Below are 15248 nucleotides of genomic sequence, written 5' to 3'. Positions count from 1 at the left end.
GCTCGCTCGGCAATACTGTGTAGATTAAATGTGTAAACTTTAGTAGAGAAAGAAACCAACCCAGCTACTAACCTACATGGGGGACCAGTAATCTAGAACCTTCCCCGTTAATCAGTAGGTCCCGTCTCATATAGCCTCGCTACGCAAAGGGACGATAAACTCAAGTCAACAACTAAACATTTATATTGTTTAATAAGTCAGTGCGAGAATTTCCGTAGATTTTGACGTTTTATCATAAAATTTCCCTTTTCGCTAAATTTACTTTTGAAATTTTCCTAGATTAGGAAAATTTCACTGAAACTACGAACAATGAGTCCACGTTAATTTTCAGGACCCCGTCTCATCACCAGAGTGCAGGAGGGATTAAAGCTCCAGTGGTGGTTCTTATGGGAAGTCACACCGGAAAGGATTACCATTTTATTACTAGTGTCTAATAAAAGAAAACTTGATACTCAGCATTACTCGAGCACACGGTTCTACCAAATTTTGACACATTTCTTACATTTTCAGGTCAGAATAAAGTTTTGTATTTCTTTTAACAGAGCATGCACTAAATGAGGAGCTTACTAGATAGTGCATGCAGCAAGGGTGTAGTCATAGGAGTTCCGTCGGGGCCAGTCCCCCAGATGATTTCCTGAGCATCCAAATACCAAACTTTTAAAACATTGCCATTAGATTACTTCGTTTCAGTCATTTAAAAATAACAAAGTTTACCGATTCTTACTGATGGAAAAATATCACCATTTTAAAAAGCTACTGTAAATACTACCATTAGGCCTAAATAATGGTGCTAAACTGATTTGTAAGTACATTATATTTTTATATGCTGTAACTAGTGGTTTAGAATACATTTTTATCAACTGGAAAATTTGGTGAAAAACGATGTTTTTATTCCGTTTCTCAATTCGGATCTCATTCGTTTTTTTTTTTTTTTTTTTGCGTAACTTGATGTAAAACAGGAAGCAAGATATAACTGTTAGTAAAATAATTATGGTGTTTTTATTTTGGTCACGAATAATGAATAAATATTTTTGTCAGGAAATTAAGTGAAATAAAAAAAAAATCAGTTTATGGGCAAGATTCTAGAACACAGGTCCTCGCTCTCATTTAGCTGTAATAAAGACAGAAAAGAACGTGCCGCAGCGGGGATCTAACCCGCCTTCACACGCTAACGCTCGTTCGTCAATACTATGTGGATTAAACATCAAACTTTGGTGTACAGAAAGGAATCAATCTAGCTACTAATCCATATAGGGGAACATGCGTTCTAGAACCCTCCCGTCTTCTGTAGATAGATTCTGTGTAAAAGAGCCTAAATTAAAATAGTTATCCACAAAGGTATAACGTTTGGTCCTGGCAGTAGTTCTTGGTTACGCATAATTAAAACTAACTTGTACATAATATTTATGGTGATAAAAGCAAATAAATAAATGAGCAGTGTTTTATTTTTGTGGACGGAAACCAAATTTTCCTGTTTCTTCAGGTTTCAAATCACTACCTGTAACACTTTTTTTTTTTTTTGGCTTTGTACATTGTAGCTGCTCCCGCTTAAAAAGCGATGGGCCCCTCCAAGATAAAACTTCTGCCTATACCCCTGAATGCAGATGACTTGAGGAAGGCTCAGTATAAATATAGTAGGACATGTATAAATATAGTAGGACATAAAAAAACTTCCGTAAATAAAAGATGAACCAAATTGTGCTAGGTGGCCACTAAAAAGCACGACCTCTATTTAACCGATTCAGGGCAGAAGGGTAGAGGGATATTCGAGCAGTTGGGAGGGGTGTATCCGTAGGGAGCAGGCGCGTCAGCGATGGTAGGTATACAAATAAACGAGGATCGTGAACTTACATGTACAAGAGGGGGCGCGGTGGCTCAGTGGTAGAGCGTTCACCTCCGGTGCTTGGGGTCCCTGGTTCGATCCCAGCTCGCGCCATGTGGACTTTGTGGTGGACACACCGTGCTCGTGGGTTTTCTCGGGGTTCTCCCGTTTCCTCCCACTTTCTTCATTCCACCCTATCCACTCATTTCTCATTATCACCGTCTCCTTTAGCCTAACCGGCATAATCGAGGGACGTTAAACTTAAAGATTTCTTTTCATTTTTTACATGTGCAAGAGGAATTTAAAACTCCAGTGGCCGCTCTTGAGCGAAGTCGCATCGGAAGGAATTGCCATTTTATCACCACCGTCCAATAGATGAAAACTTAATGTACCGTACTAGTCTTAGTATAATACATTAACAATGAATTGTCTATCAACTTCCTTAGCTTATGCCAATGAAACGTTTATTTTTAATATTCTGACTTCCCTCGAGAACAACCAATGCTCAATTGTTTCTTTTATTGTAGCTTATTTGAATTTAATGTTATTTATCGATAGAAAGTTCGATTTCTTTACCTCCTACTCAGAAGCCTGGGAAAAAGTTTGTTTTTCTTTATACTAAGGACACATCAGTTTAGTTTTATTTGAAATTATTTCGACCCTGTGTGGTATCTTTGTACGTAATTTTCTCTCGTCACTTTTTTTTTTTTGGGCGCGGTGGCTCAGTGGTAGGGCGTTCACCTCTGGTGCTTGGGGTCCCGGGTTCGATCCCAGCCCCCGCCAAGTGAACTTTGTGGTGGACAAACACCGTGCTCGTGGGTTTTCTCGGGGTTCTCCCGTTTCCTCCCACTTTCTTCATTCCACCATTTCATTCATCTCTCATCACCACCGTCTCCTTTAGCCTAACCGGCATAACCGCGGGACGTAAAACTCAAAGATTTCATTTCATTTTCTTCTTGTTTTTTTCTTTCTTGTTAAAGGACATTCTTAAAATATCAAAAGGGCTACCGTTGATCAGTAATAGAGCATTCACTTCTGGTGCATTGAGTCCCTGGTTCGGTTCCAACTCGCACCATGTGAACTTTGTGGTGGAGAAGCACCATGTGTGGGTTTTCTCATGGTTCTCCCGTTTCCTCCCACTATTCTTCCCATCATTCCATTCATTTCTCATCATCGTAGTGTCCTTTAACCTAACTGGCATAACCATGCGATGTAAAGCTTAATGACTTCATTTTCATGTGTAATTTAATCGGTGAACTGGTGTTCAGCGGTATAACTCCTAATATTGCATAGTTTTACATTTTCGAATGCTACTACTGTTAAAATAACGTTATGTACATGGCCGTTAATGGCTCTAACATTGAGTAATAAACTTATATTAGAATTTAATAAAGTATCTGAAATTGATAATAAAGTATTTCTTGATTGGAGATAATGCTTTTTTGTCTGCCTTTTTGAATTTCTTGAATCCGTACTACACATGACAAGTTTTGCAGGAACTTGATATTGGTTAGGCAACGAATATTGCACAACTTGCACATGCTGGCCACTATACTGTAGCCGCTGTATCCCTGGCTCTGACGGCTATGCGAAAAAGAAATCGAGGGTTTATACTACACTGACACTCCCCCCCCCCTACAAGGCCCAATGAGTGACCGAGCTGTCACCGCGTTGACACGGAAAGCAGACGTTGTAGCCACTCTTTCTTCTTCCTTTCGTTTGTGCATAGTTGAGTGAAAAGTACTTTGAGATTGTATTCGATTATTGCAACTTTGAGTTGTTTCCTTTCCGTTTTGGGTGTGCTCTTAAGAATATTGTTGTATTTAATTGGTGACAATGGTTAGTTCTTCAGAACCGAAGCCAAAGAAAATAGGAGTGTATAAAGGACAATACCGAGAATTTATATGCAGACTTCGTGAATATTTCGAGAACTAGCGCGATAATGGAGGTCCTCTTCTTCCTGTGACCAGTGTGGTGAACAGAGTTGCTGATGTCTTGCGTGTGGGAACATCCACTGTTTAGAACATAACAAACTAAAAATGTTCCGAAGAACTTAATTCTCCTGCAGTTTTGGTTACTCCAGGCAAAAAAAAAAAAAAAAAAAAAAAAACTTTGTATAGTTTTCTTACACGGAAAGTTTAAAAAAGCCATGAAAATTCAGGATTTCTTAAGCAATTCATTTCGATTAAATTCGCTTGCTTTTTCTGTTTATTCTTAGTGTACCTGTATACGGTTAAACCCACGACAAATTGGCAACATTGTTTTGGCCACGTGCAGAACTGTCGGAGCCAGAGAGGTAGCGGCTCTAGTATACGAAGACACCGGTTCAATAGCCAATAAAGACAACCAGCGGCAGACGGAATAGGATTCGAAAGTAGTGTATGTTGTAAAGGTACTTAGGATTAAAAAGTAGTGTATGTTCTAAAGGTACTTCTTTCGTTTCACAATTTAGTACAGGAAAATGAAGGTCGTACTTGAATAAGGAAAACATATAATGGTCAAAAAAGCTAACATTTCCGTTTTCCTCATAAAATCCGGCTCTATGCGTGATTAGAGTGCAAAATTAAAAAGGTTGTATAATATTTTAAAAACTGTTTAGGCGCAGAACAGGGATATTGAAAGAAAAGATGTGGAAAAATGTTAGATTAGTAATACATAATACAAAATGTTTTATTACAAGGCTTCGGATAGTCATGCACTAAAAACCTCAAAATATGCATGCAAATATGTCCTCTTTTCTGTTTGGTATGCCGAACTGCAATCATAGATAACACATAACCAGCTTACTTGTCTCTTCAAAACTGCTGGAGTGTTATCATCAATAGATAAAGGTGACCCCTGTTTCAACTGGATTCCATTTCAAGGAATTTGGTCAGTGACATTTCGTAGCAGATTTCTGATCACTCAACAAGATAGAAAATCTGTGCAAAAATAGAATTTCCGTCCTAGCAGGGGCAATTTTGTTAAAAAAATCATCGATAAATGAGTTATATTTCCATGTTCACTTACAAATTATGGTCTTTGCAGCAGATACCATTGAATGTGCATTGGAAGAAAAACAGATGCTATAAAATATGCAGTCTCGTAAAATACGATAAATATGCATTTGCATAAGAAACATGGAAAATGCATAACTATTCGAAGCCTATTTGTTACCTAGCCCACTGAAATTTAAATATTTTGCTACGAAAAATAATGGTTCTTGAAATAAACATATGTATTTACTCCTTCATTTTTCTGATAGATTGAGATTGATTTCACACATAAATACAAAGTATTACGTCTCTTAGAGAAGTGGCTAAACCTGAACACAAAAGTGGAGGAAATTTTGGTAAAGAAACCTAGAAGTTTGCCAGAGACACTATATTTAACAACAGTACTGAAAAGAGAAAATCTTAATTCAGGTTAGTGTTGATATTTTTTCCCCATAAGGAGAATGTGTTTGCCTTTGCTTCGTTTTCAGCAAATAAATGTAATATATTGTTGTAATAGCAGAATTGCAGGAATACAAATTGATTTATTTCAGTGTGTTTGATACAATAGTGTTAATTACTATTGTTAATAGTATATTCTGTGCTGCGTCATTTGGGTAAGTCGAAGTGTAGAGAATATAGAATATTCACTGGCTGTACAGAAGATTCCATTCCGGCATTTGTGAGGTGTGACTGAAATATTCCACGTTAATCTTTAGATATCCATATCATCTCTTGAGGAAAGTCACATCGGAAAGAATTGCCATTTTATCACTACTGTCTAATAGAAGAAAACTTAATGTATCTTACTAATCTTTGTATAATACGCTAACAATGAAATGTCGATCAACTTCCTTAGTTTATACCAATAAAACGTTTATTTTTAACATTGTGACTTTCCTCGAGAACTACCATTGCTCAGTTGTTTCTTTTATTGTGGCTTATTTGAATTTAATGTTATTTATCGATAGAAGGTTCGATTTCTTCATCTCCTGCTCAAAAGCCTAGGACAAAGTTTGTTTCTCTTTATACTAAGCTGCAGTCTATCTTGAAGAAAGTCACATCAGTTTAGTTTTATTTGAAATTATTTCCACCCTCTTTGGTATCTTCGTAAATAGCTTTCTGTCGCTGCTGCTTTTCTTGTTTTCTTCTTTCTTGTTATAAGACATTCTTAAAATATCAAAAAGGGACTACGGTTGATCAGTATTAGAGCGTTCATCTGTGGTGCGTGGGGCCGTTGTTCCGATACCAGTACGCGCCTATTGAAAATTGTGGTGGACTAACACTGTGTGAAGAGGTTTTCTCGGGGTTATTCTATTTCCCTCCACTTTCTTCATTCCTCCTCTTCATTCATTTCCAGGGGGGCCGCGGTGGCTCAGTGGTAGAGCGTTCACCTCTGGTGCTTGGGGTCCCGGGTTCGATCCCAGCCCCCGCCAAGTGAACTTTGTGGTGGACAAACACCGTGTGCGTGGGTTTTCTCGGGGTTCTCCCGTTTCCTCCCACTTTCTTCATTCCACCATTTCATTCATTACTCATCATCACCGTCTCCTTTAGCCTAACCGTGGGACGTAAAACTCAAAGATTTCATTTCATTTTTTTCATTCATTTCCATAATCGATTTCTGCTTTAGCCTATACGCAGTTCCATGGAACGTAAAACTCAGATTTCATTTCTTTTGAAATATCAAAATAATTAAAAAAAAAAAAAAAACTACACTTTGCGCCATCAAGAGCAGTATCTCTATCCTTCGTGATTCTGGAACTCAATGAATAATTAACACTTCTGACTAGAGTATATACACTTATTTATTAAAACTAAAATACAATGTAACAGTTTCTATAATATAAATGTCTATGCTCTGAATATCTCTTTCAGTTAGTGTTTGATGAAGACAACGTTAAGTTAATTTAGTTTTTAATAAATAAGTGTATATACACTGTTCAGAAATGTTTATTATTCCAAGAGCAGTATGTAATTTTTATTTAGAATGTATCTAATAGCGTGGATTTGCAAGTATGTACATTTTTGGTATAGAGTTTGCTATTTTCCACCATAGTTTCTCAAGGTAGTACCTTCAGCGGGAGAAGCTCAGTTACAGTAGTTCAAGGTAGCACTTTTCTCATGGTAACTCAACTGCTAAGAAAGTAAATACAAGACCTCAGGACATGTTTTATAGGTCATTGACTTATTATTGATTACAAAACAGGTTACGAGTCAATCCTTTTTAGCTGAGCAGTGTTAAACTGTCATAGTTCTAGTTTAAAATGGAAAATAACTGGGCCTTTTAGGGTCAGAAGAGCATGCTTTGTCTCGGAAATGGAGCAGGCAATCGTGACATTGCTTCAGTGACTTGACCCAGGTGTTTTTTTTTTTTTTTTTTTTTTTTTTTTAATGTAGTTACCATGCTTTGTACCCCTGGAATAATTGCCTTGACGAGCATGGTGACATATGTTCAAAATATATATTTACAGTGTCTTACTACTTGTGAATATGCCTTGGATATAAAGTTTATTCGTGGGAAGTCTTCGCTTTTTTTTTATTAGCATGATAACACATACTACCGAGTAACTTGTGGTTTAAAATAGTGACACAGTGGCTGTAAATTTGATTATGTAACGTAACAAGTATTTCCAAGGTGATGCCTTATACTAAAAGAGAACGATAATGAATGTTTCACAGTTTATTTTCTTAAGTTTGAAAGGGATGCTGAATGCTTATTCTTTTCTTCCAGATACAAGAAGCACAGTCCTTTTTACTTTATTGAGAAGACATTTTCCTGTAGTAACATCAACTGCGAGGAAGAAAGACACAGCTGGAACGTGGAGACTCATAAAATACGAAAGCCAACAAAGATTCTCCTTTTTTCACGTAAAGGTAAAAATAATAATATTTACTTTCATTTATGAAATTACAAATTTGTATAATTAGCTAGTTTCCAGGCCTTGAAAAGTAAGAAGTGGGAGAATGTATTCTGCTTCATCTGAACAAAAAATTCCAGGTTTAACACAGATAAAGGGAATTTGGATAAGGATGAGATGGTATCATCTAATTTTATCAATAAGAAATAGTATAAGTAATGAGTTAATATTTTTATTTCAATAAATGTACATAGTTATATTACTGGCGTGTACAAACCAATTATTCACTCCTTATTTGATATAAAACTTGGAAAAAACTTTTATTTTACTGTTCTAAGAAACGGACCATGTGGTCTTATATTCATAATAACGAGCCACAGCCCCGTTGAAGGAATCCTGATAGTGATTACGAAATATCGGTGAAGTTATTAACACTAGGAGGCGAGTATTTTAATAACTAAAATATAGCATCCTTAACTGTACTTCCTTACTATAACCGGAGGTGGGGGAAATTTACTACTTCCGGTTTTAATATTAATCTACGTAGAGCAAACACTTAGGTATATCGAGAAGCAGCTTTACACAATCAATTTAGTATTGCAAGAATAAGAACCCATTTTTTATCTTGAAACCGTATTCAAACCGGAAGTTGCAAAGATCAACCACTTCCGGTTTTAACGTTGATCGCTATAGAATTGAAACGGTAATAGATGGCAGGAAGCGGTTTTCTGCAATAAATTTAGCGTCTCAATAGTATTTTCTATTTCTAATATATACGAAGAAAAGGAGAGGTAGAAATTACAATAATTTTCGATTGTAATATTGAAAAAAAAATATTATAGCATACAAACCAAACTCCTTCACGTGGTGTACACGTGGCAGTACTACTTGTTTGTACATACAATATATCCCATCAATAGGTAATTTAAGAAATTATAAGACACTATTCATAAATTGTGTAGTTTGTCACGAATTATAAATAACTGCAAGAACAAATCTAATATTACTAATTACAATTGCACAGTTACTTTTTTAATTGCTAGTTTATATATACGGTGAGTCATTTATAATATTCAACCTTAAAACGGAAAACCAAAAAAGTGAGAGAAGCGAAACTGTGACAAAGCAACTAGAAGATAAGGGTACACACATATTAAGCATCAACACCCGGAGAACAGTCTTGCTAGTGTAATATAAAGTTAGGTTTTTCAGAAAACAAATTGCATACTATCTTATTACAAATTGCAAATCTACGCTTAAAGAGAAAACAAACAATACCACAATTGATGTTCAGTGGTGGAAACTAACAACCCTAGTTTCCCAAACATGAAAAGAAAAAAGAGGGCGCGGTTGCTCAGTGGTAGAGCGTTCACCTCCGGTGCTTAGGGTCCCTGGTTCGATCCCACCTCGCGCCGTGTGGACTTTGTGGTGGACAAACATCGTACTCATAGGTTTTCTCGGGGTTCTCCCGTTTCCTCCCACTTTCTTCATTCCACCATTTCATTCATTTCTCATCATCACCATCTCCTTTAGCCTAACTGGCATAAATGTGGGACGTAAAACTTAAGATTTCATTTTCATGGAAAGAAGAAAAAACTTGGAAGGCTTCTACAATAGAAATGATACGAGGCAAGCTTATCGAATGTACCTTAGTGTCAAACAGTACACTCAATACTTGACATATTGATACGTACAAAATTGTAACAAATTAAAAATTGAACTTTTTCAAAATGTTGTTCTCGAAAATTATCTCTCGAACGGTTTGAGATATCAAAGAACAATAAAGTTATTATGGTTTTAATGTTTTTCGAAAGCAATGTACGTAATTAAATGTGATAGTTACATATTAAACTTTCCAAAGTAATGCCTTTGAAAAGTCAAATTTTCAGTTTGTTATAATTTTGTTCCAATCTCTTCGAAATACGTCAAATCTTCATGGTAGTATTTTACCAAAAGGTACATTCGATATGCCTTGCCCCGTCTGTCTTATTTGCGTTATTACTATTGTGAAAACCTTCAAATTTTGTTACTTTTTCATGTTTGCTATATTGTAGTATTGTTGGTTTGCAACATTGAACAATAAGTTTGGCATTGTTTGTTTTCTCTTTAAATGCAGATTTTAAATTTGTAATAACCTAATGTGGTGTTATTTAAAAAAAACTAATTTTATATGGGGTTGACATCACTGTTCACTGGATGTTGATGCCTAATACAGATTAATGTGTCCCCCTCCCCCTACTTGCATCCTACGAAGTTTCGCTCCTCTTCCTCTCTTTTGGTCTTCCCGTTGTAATCATTGGAGTTTATAAATGACGCACCATATATATATATATATATATATATATATATATATATATATATATATATATATATATACAGTACATTGTACAGCGTGTGAATGAACTAGACCACAAACTGTAACAAGTGATTCCTCACATTATAATTTAAAAAAAATGAATCTGCGGTTAAAAGTGCATAGTTTCGGAGTTAAGACTGCCGAAGAAGTGACCAGATTAATTTTAAAGGTCCATAGCTCCATTAGTATGTGCCCTATCCAAATATCCATTTTTGAGAATTCTCCAGTTGTTGCATAACGATTTTTAGACAGGCAGTTTGGGAGTACTCATAAAATTTTAACTAGTCCCAAACTGCTTCTCTAAAAATTGTCGCACAAGTACCGGAAGATTCTGAAACAGATATTCGGATTGTGAAAACCTTCAAATTTTGTTACTTTTTCATGTTTGCTATATTGTAGTATTGTTGGTTTGCATCCAATTGAAATATGCTCCATAGGAGTGGAGCTGCGGAACTTTGAAGTTAATTTTTTCGCGTTTTCGGTAGCTTATAACTCCGAAACTATGCTCTTTCGACCACACTTACTTTCATGTGAGGAGTCACCTGTTCATTAACACTTTATATATATATATATGGTGTCTCAAAAGTCCCCTGACATAGGGTAACACTGTTATTATCAGAGTTACAACAAAATGTAAGAGTAAAAAACATCTACAAATATGATGTTTTCACTCTAAAGTGAAGGATTTTTTTTTTTTAATTGGACGAGCCGTTTTGCCTGTACACTCTTTATGCGCCCAATGTTAAACGAAAATGCAACGTTGGCATTAACCTAAACCCACAACATAAGTGAATGAATTTACTGTTTGAAAGGTTGTCTCTCCGTCGACATGTTAGCGTAAAAGACAGTAACTTCATTCACTTATGTTGTGGGTCCAGGTAAATGGCAACGTTGAAGTTTCGTTTAACGTTGGGTGCATAAAGAGTGTACAGCCCAAACGGCTCGTCCCATTTAAAAGATCTTTTCACTGTAGATTGAAAATATCATATTTGGAAATAGTCTTCCCTCTTACGTTTTGTTAAAACTCTGATAATAACAGTGTTACCCTATGTCAGGGGACTTTCGAGACATCTTACATTATATATATATATATATATATATATATATATATATATATGTGTGTGTGTGTGTGTGTGTGTGTGTGAGTGAGTGAGTGAGTTTGTAGCTTTAAGATTGGTTTTGACTTCCTTTACAATTTATGGACAATTTCTTATTGAGTATATTTGGTTTCAGGCTATAGATGAGTTGGTGCCTGAGTGGAAGGACATAGAAGATGAGAATATTCTCAAAGGGTAAATGTAAAGGCTACAATTTTTGTAATACATTTTCCTTCAGAATATCCATCTATCCACAACCAACAAGTTCCTTATGTAATCGACAATATTCTGATCATGCACTCTTGTATATCTGGCCTGCTATTCAAGTTTGGTTTTAAAAAGAATAAAACTTGCATAACGTCTTTTCCAACTGTTCTTTCATAAACTTCTACATCAAATCTTGGAAAGGCTGATCATTGGTTGATCCTTCATAAGTTTCTACATTAAAATTTGGAACAACGTGTACACCAATTCATAAGTCACAGCTGAAGCAACGGGTTTTGGAACACTTTCAACGAGGTTATGGTGAGAAACATTTGCAGTAAACACCTGTTAGGCTGTTCGTGTTTCTGGAGATGTTTTCTAAGCGACTTTATATTTAGAAAATCACGAAAGCAGTATTTTTCTCCGTCGATATTTGCTACAGGTTACAACTTGTGGAAAAAACGAAAGCGGAGAAGAAGATATTTAGGTGATTTAAAGCTAAAGAATGGTGGTATTGTTGATATACGGATGGTGTTGTTACTAGTATAACTTGTTAAAGAAAAGAAGTATAACTTGTTAATCCTTATTAAAAAGATTACTTTGTTTCAAGACAAATATATTTTGGATATATAATGTATACGTTACTTATACTAAGTTGTAATTTAATATAAAATATATTGTGTTGGTTATGAAAAAATAAATACAATTAAATGAATTCTGATAAAGTCTGCTTTGTGCATTCATTAGCCATTACTTACTATTCTAAAAGAACTAGGAATTACAATAAATAACAAATTATTGTTTTGATGTACACTGAAGGCAAAGTTTCCTCATGACATTTTGTTTAATAGCTTCTGATGGATCGTAGTAATTTTTATTCAAAGTATCTTAACAACTTCATATTTGCGTACTTTTATGTATGATATATATATATGAGACGATTTTTTTTTTAAATTTTCGTTACTACGAGATTTCTGTTAACTTCCTCTGGGGGTTCCTGTTTGCTTAATCTGAGTTATCTTACAACATATTATGACAGGAATCCAACCTGGGTCTCTGACTTACCATGCAGAGTGCAAATTCCATCATATTCAAAGAATGAAAAATATGAAATAACTGGTTCGAGACTCGAACCCAGCTCTCCGAGAACAACCAAGTCTCCCGGTCTAGTCGTATACTTTTGTTATCCCTCGAATGTACTTGAATTCGTACCTATAGAAGGATTAGTCTATTCTAAAGTAAGTTAGTTTTTCCATTATTATCTAAAAGCTCTATTATACTTATCTACAATCACTATAATAATACTCAATAATTTAAAGGGTTTGTTCTTTCAATGTAACGATACAGGAAAGGAAAAAGAATTATATCAGCATGTGGACATTTATATTTATACGAGAATAGATATCCCAGAAGTTTTCCAGTGTACAATCATGTACAAAAGATCTTGAACATCCATTCCCTTTGTAACAACACCCTATAAAGACCCATACTACCTATAGTCTTCTTCATCCAAACTGGCGTGTGGCATCAGCCAATAAGCTCATAGTGTGCTGTTACTAAGCCTTCAGGGAGGAATCATTCATAATTGATTTTATTTGTATTTGTGGACAATTAAGAATGATTAGATTCCTCCCTGAAGGCTTAGTAACAGCACACTATGAGCTTATTGGCTGATGCCACACGCCAGTTTGGATGAAGAAGACTATAGGTAGTATGGGTCTTTTAATGGGCTATTAACCAAAAATAAAAAGCATGAGTGCAAAAAAAAAATGAAGATAAGAAGGTAAGTGTAACTTGACTATATAGCTTATATTGAAACGCTTTCTTTGAATTTCAATTAAGCACGTTTTGTGTTAATTTAATCATATACATTTTGACAAGTTCTTATCGTCAGTAAGTGTTAAGGTCTCTCACAATGGTATTTTTTCACTTTTTTGTTAAGAAAGAAACACTGATTTTAACAGTTCAGTAAAGAATTTGAATGATTGACGAACTTCCGCGTTCGTGGCCCTCTGTTCACATTTACAGCAAAATAATTCGTAGGTTAAGAATGAATTCTTTTAAATGCTGAGTCCATATTCTAAACGCTTTCTGAGTTCGAATTACTATAATAGCAGTTGCTTCCACTTTTAAATTTTTAAATTTTCAGTCTGTTGTTCGATTATATTATTGTACAATGATTTTCTTATTTAAAAATCGCTGTTGCACTTTCAACTTTAATATTTGCTCGTAAGCCATCTAATTTTACATATAGTTTAGGAATGTATATACTATATACGAGAACGCAAACAGGAAGTCACGTATTGTGTGACGTCGAAGTTATACACTTCAAGCGGTTCATTCAAGTTATAAATCCTTAGTTGTGGTTTCTGTTAATGAAATATAATAGTGTTTCTTCTTTCTAACGACTGAAAAATTTACCATTATGTGAATTCGTGAATATAAATATTCATTAAAGTCGCTTCTTTGTTTAACGTCACACGATTATGCTTCCAGGCAAATGAAAACTATGATGATGATAATGAACGACATGGTGGAATGAATCAGGTTTGAGGAATTGGTGAAATCACGAAAAAGGACACGTACCTAGTGTTTATCCAATAAAAGGCCTCTTCATGTGAGCTGTGATCAAACCAGAAACCCCTCGCTCTAGAAGTGAGCGCTCTGCCATTGAGCCACGGATGATGATAAAGAAATCATCGAAACGTATAGGAATAAATTAATAAAACGGTTGCTTAAGTGACGTTGGAAGGTTCATGAGATTATTAAATATGCATTCTATCAACTCATGTAGTCTGTACATTATTCTTACAGGTGCTGCTGTATAGTTTTACTACTGCTGTTCATTGTGCCAATTCCAGTGCTGTTATAGTGACTGTTGCCGTACTGTGGACTTTACCTATATTGCACTGTATTGCTATTATGTAACACATTTAAGAAACAGGATGACGACATACACCACCATGGATCGTTACCATTTTAGATACAATCTGCCTATATGCAATATTGGTGCCGTTGTAGTCTGAGAGCTGCTGCACAAGATTGCATCTAAAACGCTAACTATCATTAAACTAGTTTAATACTTGTGCATAGTTGTGTGTGTCAACATCCTTCCTTAAGACATGTTACATAATAACAATCCCATGCAATATAAACCCGTCGAAAAAAAAAAAAAAACTCCGGACCTCATGCAATTTTGGCTGAGAAAATTATTGGCTTGGTAGACAGCGTTGTTTGGTTTCATCTTTATTGCTGGGAAGCGATCCAACAGTAAATATCAGAACCCACATATGCCTATGCGTAAATATTTCCGTCTTCAAAATTAAACAACACTGTCTACCAAGTCAGATAATTTTCTTAGCAAAAATTGCATTAAGTTCGTAGGTTTTTTCGGCGCGTATAACACTCACAGTATGGCAGCACTCACTACACCCGTATTGCTAAGACAACATAACAGTATCGTTAGGGCAACTATACCAGTATTGTTAGGGCAACAATAATAGTATGGCCATAACCATACCAGTATTGTTGCCTTAGCAATACTGGTATAGTTATTAACATGATATGCATAGTACAGACAGCCTAAAACTATAGCTGCGATAACAATACCACATTTCTTGGACAACAATATTTATGGTAAGTGTAGCACAACAATATATTTTTACTAACAACGCAGATATTTATACTGACCATAAAGTATAGTTGTGAAAGCATCAGGATACGTCACACCAACTATTTTAGCGCTTCGAGTATGGTTACAACAACTATACAAGTTGGTGTCACAACATATATTGTATGGTAGGGACAAACACAATACATTTTTGGATAGTTCCGATGACCATATCATATAGTATTTCCAACTATATAGCAGCTGTATAGTTGCAAGTACAATAATTGGCATAGTTGTTAATATCATAAATATGTCTAGGACAACCATAA

General features: G+C 35.4%; 1 long non-coding RNA gene across 2 annotated transcripts; it reads left to right on the top strand.

Moving 5' to 3' along the window:
* Positions 1-416: 416 nt before the first annotated feature.
* Positions 417-11467, top strand: LOC145683332 (uncharacterized). Of its 2 annotated transcripts, XR_014131049.1 has the most exons (4): positions 417-802; positions 5067-5226; positions 7526-7668; positions 11242-11467. It is a non-coding gene; the product is annotated as an uncharacterized LOC145683332 (long non-coding RNA). The 2 variants fall into 2 exon arrangements; XR_014131048.1 differs by lacking the exon at positions 417-802 and having other exon boundaries at positions 4178-5226.
* Positions 11468-15248: the final 3781 nt, after the last annotated feature.

The sequence above is a fragment of the Thermobia domestica genome, chromosome 4, assembly GCF_964235325.1.
Source record: "Thermobia domestica chromosome 4, izTheDome1.hap1.1, whole genome shotgun sequence".
Taxonomy (NCBI): Eukaryota; Metazoa; Arthropoda; class Insecta; order Zygentoma; family Lepismatidae; genus Thermobia; species Thermobia domestica.
The sequence above is the reverse complement of the archived record's forward strand: the minus strand, read 5'-3'. Positions and strand labels throughout refer to the sequence as shown.